Below are 9,704 nucleotides of genomic sequence, written 5' to 3'. Positions count from 1 at the left end.
TGGGCCTGACATTATATGCCAGAGCTGACAACTTGCTGGATTAGACACATATTGGTTTTGACAGCTTCCACTGTATCTCTATGAAAGGTGATGCTGCATCATGCAAATGCTGTTTTTAAGTCTGAAGACATCCATGCAGCTGTCCACCACACATCACACTGGCTCAGGAAGAGATCCAGGTCCAGTTCTTTGGAGAAGAGGATGGGGAATGGGTGGGTAGCTGCACTTAAATCATGAAGTCCAAAGGTTAGGATTAAAAACTCCCAAGGAGCAACTCCACTGCACCACCTTCTGAATCGCTCCTTGAGGCTTATACCTCCTCTCACACCCACACTCTCTAGTCAACACAAACTAAATACACCAGTCTATTATAAGCATTTATTGCAGTAGATTTTCTCATGTAGATTACATGTTGGGATATTTACAGTGAGTAGAAAAATAGCTGGGAATATACACAAGGATGATTACAAGCAAACAGAGAAAGGTCACTGAGCTAAGCTGTACAGATGTATATACACTGTATCATACACCCATGATGATAGCAGTGCATATAGATATATAGTCACATAGCTAGGCTGTACAAGAGGTATATACACTGTATCATTTACACACAGATGATACTAGTGAATATAAATGTATAGTAACAATGCTAAGCTGTACACAGATGTATAAACACTGTCATATATATATATATATGTGTGTGTGTATAGGATAAAACTCTGCAAGCCAGTAACAGATAAAAATAAGTAGTCTCACTCAATCTAGACCATATTACAAGATATCAACTTCTGTAAGGTCACTGTGACACAGTCATGGTAGGTGAAGGTCACCTGTAACAAGGTGATTATCGTGACCCAGTGCTCTTTGGTTGATCCACCCTGACACAGTTTTGTTAATTTTCCCAAATGTCTCTTTTTGTAGGTCAAGGTCACAAAATGGTCATTAACCTGGCAGGTCATTGTAACCCAGTTTTGACAGATTAGCATAACCTAATTAAATGGGTCAACCTAATGTGTTGGGTTATTCACCCTGCTGTCATGTCACCATGATCACGTAATTAGGTCACCATGGCCCAGTGCCACAGGTGGTTAGGTCACCCTGACCCAGCTGTCATGTCATCCTGACATAGCCACTTTGAGTTTACCCTGACAAAGCTGTTTTCGGTCACAGCCACCCAGGTCTAGGTTGAGTGTGACCCACGTACAACAGGTAACACAAGACATGTCTAACACATGCTGGGCATGCATCAAACAGCCGGTGGAGAATCTAACACATCCACATCACTGCGCCACTCACAGACAGGCTGCAGAGCTAAAACCACCTTGTAATATGCCAGTCGTAAAATCGGACAAATCTATAGAAACAAGAAACTGGGATTTTATCAAATGTGGTTAAAAGTTACCAAGTAAACAAGTACCATCATATGACTCCTGAATGTATCTGCAAGCCATGCTGTGTTGGTTAAATGTAAACAAGCCATATCGTAGATTTCTAAATTACAGTTACAACCCACATCATGCTACTGACGTCATCTGAGTGACTTGCTGCCTGTTCCTGAGGCTGTGGTTTGGTACAAAGGATTCAGTTATCAATATTTGCATGAAGGGATCTCAGTTATCTGCTGTGGCAAGTTTTCTACAAATATCACAAGCCTAGAAAATATCTGCTAAGCCCGTGCCAAATGAACTTAAAATCTTTTGAAGTTTCCTTACAATGGTATGCACAGTCAACTACATTAAAAATGTTGCATTTTAACCAATTCCTACATGTGCTGGCACTCAAATAGTGCCTGCAGGTCCAGTGCTGGTCATTACTGTATCGAGCTAGCACTTCCAAATACCAGCAGGCCCATGTGGCCTTCAGTAAATTATCTGGGTTTTTTCAGCAGGAATAATTCCAGTTTTTTTTATTTATTTTTGGGAAAGATCCATGATTCATCATGTTACGATAACCTACAATTTTACATCCTGGTATTTCAGCAGAATTTCAAAGGAATGTCAACACCAGTTTTTAACAAATAAAGTCTTTTCTTTGGACCATAGGCCTTGCTAACTGATGTAGAAACAGTGTGAAACTGTGCTCAGTGTAGTCTAATTTGTTTTAACTGGTCTGACTTTAAGAAAATGGGCCTGTAAATTTTAAAATCCTTGAGTAGCCCTGATGGCCAACTGGCAAAATAACATATTGCAAGCTCTGCACACCAATCAAACGAGCATCAAGAAAGACCTGACCACGTTGTCTACAAGGAATTAGACAGGTCCCGGTGGGTACTGCAAAATTTGTGATTTGTAGCTCAAATCAGAATGGGGAAACAGAATCTCACTGAGTATGTTTGATATGAATTATTTCAAATTTAGAAGAAAACAGCTGCAAACACTGCCACCTGCCAGAAGCTGTTACATCGGCTTTTACATGAAATGTGACACAGTTCACATTAAAACACCAGGGTAAGAGTCTGCTTTTAGCCCAAAGTCATTTTTCAAACACAATTGTAAATAACAGTTGATGTTCTGATTGTGGAAAGTACAACTCCCCAGCATCAGCAGCTGAGAGTGAGTAGAATTATTTGATTCTGTTGCAACTGATGATATTCAATTTCCTCATAGAGATGACTTCTGTGGAATCTTTCATGGCATGAAAAATGAAGGTTTTCTAACTCATACTATGAGCACAGAAATGTACAAAGGTTTAAAGTCCTAAAGACTTATGATCACACAAATGACTTCTAGACGAATAATATATGAAAAAAAACCCCCACTTTCAAAGCAAATTTGTGCTGACTTATGGTATATGATATAAACAGATCTATCGATATTAGACATGAATCACAAAATTCATAATCAAAAGATGGGGAAAAAAGACAATCATTGCCTCATTTCTTTAGATTTCAATAAAAGATTAATTTTGTGAAAGTGACTTTTGACCATCTTATCCATTACTTTTGTAATGTTTGCATCTTAAGTGATCCAGACAACAATTTCAAGACATTATTGACACAACGCAAACCAAAATAATTAACAAATGGCATGCTTAGTTTCTAAACATAAGGAATACAAATCCACACTGACGGCTAGCACATGATACTGAATAAACCCATCCAATTGGGTGCCTATTCTAAAAATGAAAAAATTAAAACAAAATATCGAAAAGAAAAAGATTAAGTAAAAAAAAAATCATCAAATCAAGAAAGCATAAAGTGGGCTGTCAAGAACATGCTCTGCCATGACACACCCTGTAAGTTGATAACCTCCAGAATCCAACAACCTTTTTGGTATGGACAGTGTGAGATCAGGAACAACACCTGAGGCTAGGATCTCTACCAATGCGCAACCAATCATAAAATTTGAAAATGTACCAACAACTGAAAAAGTTTCAAGATAACACTGTGCTACATCAACATCACAGAGAGAAGCTGACATAAGGTCAACAAGAAATAGCTGCTAAGTAACACTTAAGTATCCATGGCAACAAAGTGTTCGTCATTGAAGTAAATAGGTGAAAAGTGACGATACTTTAGAGTTAAGAACTGCAAATGGAACAGTGCTACTATGAAAATATTACAGTAAAGTTGATATTGTGGCTGTTTATACTTCAAAGTCTACTATGAAATTCGTAATATCAGTATTGTTGCTGATCATTCTACAAAGGTCTCTGAAAACAATAAATTAGTATTTTAACTGTGAAAGGTCATTGTACAATATTTGACCCATATATCTCACTCTAGGATTCAATGTAACCTGTTAGGTCTCCTTGACCTAGATGTATCAGGTTAACCTAACCCAGTATAGTCAGATCATCCCGACCCGATTGTTTGGGTCAGGATAACCCAGTCATGCAAGGTCTCCCTGACCCTGCTGTATCAGGTCACCATGACTAAGTCATTTTATGTCACTCTGATCAATCCAGTCAAATGAACCGATGCACTTGTGTCAGGTCAGACCCACTCAGATCAGGTCAAGTCAGGTCACCCTCAATACTTTCACAACCCAATTGTCTTGGTCACTGTGATCAAAAATAATCCTGAAACTTGTCATAAAAACTGTTTCCATGAATCAGTATTTGACATTCTGTATTGAATTATGACATACCTAACAGCCAATATTCCCATGCTTATAATTCAGTTGGTATGAAGATCGTTGAAATGTCACTGCTTATCAGCTGCTGGTATTATCTGATTGGTTGGCACTGCAACTGAGGCTTCTGATTGGTTGAATTTTGATACAGCACCAAGCAAAGCATGGACTTCAGAGACACATGACAATAAGGCCAGACAGAGAAGGCACAGTAGCCACACCAACAACAACATCTACATCATCATGTACTGTTACAATGACAGCAGCAAGTTGACAACATCACTGTGCTAGAGTCCACCTACCTACATGTTGGAATGAATCAATGACAACATCAACACAACGTTTAGCTGCTGACACACATTCCTGGAACAAAACACAGTCGTGTCAGCTCACTATGACCCAGTAGTTCAAACTCCTGCCAACAGGTCATCATGACTCGATCATTTAAGGTCACCCATGTCAGGTCACTATGACCTAGTTATGCAAGGTCATGTCAGCTGGGGCGTGTAATGTCACCATGACTCAGTCGCTGAATCCAAAACCACTCTAGACGTTTACAACAAAACCACAAAACTATAATAGGAAAACACATCATTGGTGTCACCTGAAAAGTGCAACTTTCAAGCTGTCTCTGTACATCACCTGATATGACTTCAAAGTACGACATTCTATAGAGTTGCAGTTTCTACACTTTCATAAAGAAATAGAACTGCATCAGAGACACAAGTGTGTGCGGAAACACTGCCTTGACGCCTAAGTCAGCAGGAGCTCAAGCACAGGAGTGCACTGAGGTTGATAGTAGTGAAATGGTTTTTGAAACGACATGATTTTATATATTCCACAATACCATACATAAATTTTTGCGTGTATCCATACCATACAATGGTTGTGTCGACTTTCGGGTCCTTCAAATGATTGACCATGCCCTAAAAGGCAAGAACTTATGGAGACTCTAAAGATGGCCTGTAATAGGTGTTTAATTTACAAAAATTGACCACTACGAACATATTTTCTGGTACCCTTCTCTACAGAAGCTGATCTGAAATTATCATTTTCAAGAAGTTTCCATGTGATTTGAATTCAATATGCATACATCGTATCAGAACCATTTATCCTGATCTGTATAATATTGTGAATTTGTTGTGTCGTTTCATCCAGAAGTACAGATACTAGGTAATATGGAGGACGACAAAAGCTGGGTAATATTGTTATACAACTGGGTACTATCATGCATTATACAACATCTGGGTAATATGGTGCGTAACACAACAGATGGGTAATATCGCGTAGCTATGAGTATTGTTACAATTTGGTGTCATGACTATTCACAGTAGGGGCCTGAGACCCAGAAACAGGTGCCTGGCTGACTTCAACTTACTGATTAAGAATGTACTTGATCAGGGCTGTAAAACACTTTTTGGCCCTTTGGGTGCAAGAGTTTGAGCACTATTCAACAACAGCGATAGAAAGTAGAATTCTCATCATGAAGATTATCAGGTCCTCATGGGCATGAGTTACTGCAAGCTAGTCATACAGGTTAGTGGCTGGTGATGAAGTGAGGACATCCTTCCTGTTGACTCATTAGGTGATCTAAGTGACAATTATTATTGCAGGTATATTATGATTTGTTCACAAGGGCCCAAAAATAAGCAATGTGGTTGATGCTGACTCTAACACTCTCTGTGGTAACAGCACACAAAAAGATACAGGACATTTAGATCTCTAGCACAAACACATGGATCAACCATCCTACCTCCACAGGGACAACAGGTACGCATGGAAATCTTAAGAGAGAAACTCAACTGTCGTCTGCTGTGTCAGGCAGACGTGTGTGATGTGTCATTTACCAGGTAAATGTGGGATGCCTGCTTCCCATGGCAGACGTGTGTGACGTCTGCTTCCTTGAGCAGACATACCTGATGTCTAGTGTCTTGGGTATATGTGTCTAATCTCTGCTTCCTTCGGCTGAAGTGTGTGACGTCTGCTTCCTTGAGCAGACATACCTGATGTCTAGTGTCTTGGGTATATGTGTCTAATCTCTGCTTCCTTCGGCTGAAGTGTGTGACGTCTGCTTCCTTGAGCAGACATACCTGATGTCTAGTGTCTTGGGTATATGTGTCTAATCTCTGCTTCCTTCGGCTGAAGTGTGTGACGTCTGCTTCCTTGAGCAGACATACCTGATGTCTAGTGTCTTGGGTATATGTGTCTAATCTCTGCTTCCTTCGGCTGAAGTGTGTGACGTCTGCTTCCTTGAGCAGACATACCTGATGTCTAGTGTCTTGGGTATATGTGAAGTGTGTGACGTCTGCTCCTTTTGTATAGACGTGTGTGACATCTGCTGCCCTAATATGGTCTTCTGCCTTGAGCAAAATGTGTCAGTGGTCTGCTGCTCAAGAAGTGTAAATGGAGGATGAAAACGCATCACATCAATCCAGCTATTCACATGCTGGTGTCATGGCAACCCACATATATATGCATATCACTGGTGCTATGGTGTCAGGTGTCAGTCAGGTTCAATGACATTCTAAATTTGATATTACATATCAATTTCTAACAGAAAACATTTGACAACAGAATTATGATCCTACAAAGGCACCCAAGAACTGAGGCTGAGGACATCTAAATCCACCCAGTGTAAGATGCAGTTGTATTAACACTATGCATTATGACAGCCAGTCATGCTGATATCATGGTGACCACTCCATCATGGCAACTCGTCATGGCAACCGATTAAGTGGTAACCATGGTAACCAGACAAAGTAGAAAGAGATCAAAGTTTGTTGACACCTTGCATCTGATCTGAAGTAACTACAAGCTGTAGCATGTCTATTGTCTACTTGTCTACTATGTAGCCACAGAGATCGATACACAGACTCCATGTACAAATTCACAATTGACATGGAACGGTAACTATGATGATAAAATGAATAAAAGCAGTATATCTACAAAGGCAAGACTGAATTGCCAGATCACTGTCTTAGCACTCATAACGTTAAGACAAGGGGACATAAATCTGTCAATGGGGAGGTAACTCTGCATCTCCCTTAGATGGGAGCTGGGTGAAGGTCACACAAACAATTAACTTCAGAGAGACAACACAAGTACATCTGAGGTACAACACACAACAAATGACTTATCTTGACTTCACTACAACTTTGGCTCAAACTGATTTCATGAAAGATGGAGGTACATAACATAAAGCAGGAATTTGTTAAATACAAACTGACTGCATTCAGTGTTTAGGATACACACTGTTTTCAAAGGAACCTTGAGGGGACAAGCACAATCCCCAACAACAAACTGGAATTCAATATTAAACCATTTGGTAAAGGTACACAGCATTAGTTGATCAAAATTGTGGTAACATGCTAAAAACAATAGTTGATCAAACTTGTGTTAACATAACAGGTCACAGTTGATCAAAAACTTCTGAACATGCTAAAGGTGACAGATGATCAAAACTGCATCAACATAACAGTTGATCAAACTTGTGTTAACATAAACAGACAGACGATCAAATTTGTGTTAGTGTAATCAGTCAAAGAGGATCAAAAATGTGTTCACGTAATTAGACACAGATGACCAATCTTGTGTTAATACAATCAAACTTGTATAAACATGAACAGGTACAACTGACCACATATGTTTATATGCTGAAAAGAATGGTTCATCAAATGACGAGTAAAACATGATCAAACACTATTTCATTGAAGATTTGTAGAACTGACCTTGGAGCAGTTGGCTGAACTTGTGTCACTTGATCAGACAATAGCTGATGAAAAACTAGTCTTATGATAATGAAGTCAATAGTTACAAAAAAGTGCTAACAATAATAGACAATGGTTGATCAAATTGTGTCACATGTAGTTGATTGTTTATACGACACCATTCAGAAAGTGGTCAAATGCAACATACATCATATATGGGATTTCACTTTCTTAGTAAAGTACATATTTAGTACTTTTTTGGGTTGAGTCCCATCTGGGATTCGAACCCGCACCCTCAGAGTCAGGCACCTAATTTGTACTTTACTAAGAAACTGAAATCCCAAATATGACAAATGTTGCATGTAGTTGATCATCCTTGAGAGGTGGTGAGATTATGAAGTCAATTGTTGATAAAACATGTGTTGACAATTTCAGATAATATCCGATCAATCCAGTACTACATGATTGCACAGTAGTTATTCATGCAAGATCGGTAAAATCTCACGGTAATAGAGTACACTGTTGATCAAACTTGTGTTCACACTTTTAGATCTCAGTCAATCAAACTTGTGTTAACAAGGTAATGACAACTAAAATCAGCCAAGTCTCAAGATTCTAATAATCTTAAGGCCAATCATTGATCAAAGTTGTGTTAACACATTTATACAATAGTTGATCAAACTTGTGTAAACACATTTATACAATAGTTGATCAAAATTCTGTTAACACATTTATACAATAGTTGATCAAGCCTGTGTTAACACATTTATACAATAGTTGATCAAACTTGTGTTAACACATTTATACAATAGTTGATGAAATTTGTGTAGACACTTTCAGACAAAAGACACTGGCAATAACTGATCAAACTCGTGTAAACTTTCAGAAAACAGTCATTACAAAATGTGTTAACATGTTTGCAAGATGCTTACGAAACTTGACTGCCATGTACAATATTGTGTCCCTAAGTTTTGTTCTATGTTGAGGGAGTCTCCCACTCTGCACCACTATGCCTTACGTATTCAGCAGGTTACCACTACTGATATGTCGATATGTACAGCCCGACACAGGTCAAGCATCACCCTGCATTGCCAGCGTGGATGATGTTCTATTCCTCACCCACTTAATATATCAGTTTAATAATTATACAATTTTATTACACTGTTATTATGCACTGAGTAATAACATTGGGTGGTGTTGTACACATGACGTTATGACGTCACAACATTAATACTTCAGCAGTCACAATAGTGTTATTAGACCTTGACAGACTCACGGAAATATGAGAGTCATCACTCTCATTGAATTCTTAGGAAAAGAAGTACTTTGCTTTATATTCGTTTGCTAATGTTGGGTGAGTGATAAATAAAACACTAAACGAAGTCATGTGTAAATCCATATTTATAAAACTCGTGAATGGTACTGGTATCTAACTCGCTTTCACTTGTTAAGACACCAAACCACTCAATCGATTCATAAATATGGCATCACACAGGACATTGTTTAGTATTCCCTATCTGTAAAACCTACATGCTATGAATTTGTTTTCTGAGATTGAGCAGACGTGAATTGGTGTGGATCACGTGACAAATACACTGAATTAAGCACTGTTGGTAAAGTTGAAGGGATCTATGTAATACTTTGTAAAGTCAATGTTTTGTAACAACCAGAAAATAAGGAATACACACAGTCCAATCTCATAGTTTGAGACTACCATGAGTTAATAGCGTTTGACCATGTCCCTTCTCAACAGCTGTTTTCGGTAAAACAATTCACAAAACACTATGTAGATGTTTCGTAAACTTTCAGTTTTTCATTCCTAAAGGGTACTTACATGTTGATGGTTACAGGGCAGTCTGTTGATCTAGCAAATATGCCACATAAATTTGTACTAAAAAACAATAATTTTTTCTGCTAATTACTA

The sequence above is a fragment of the Haliotis asinina genome, chromosome 13 (assembly GCF_037392515.1).
Source record: "Haliotis asinina isolate JCU_RB_2024 chromosome 13, JCU_Hal_asi_v2, whole genome shotgun sequence".
In the NCBI taxonomy this organism is placed as follows: Eukaryota; Metazoa; Mollusca; class Gastropoda; order Lepetellida; family Haliotidae; genus Haliotis; species Haliotis asinina.
Note: the sequence above shows the minus strand (reverse complement) of the source record.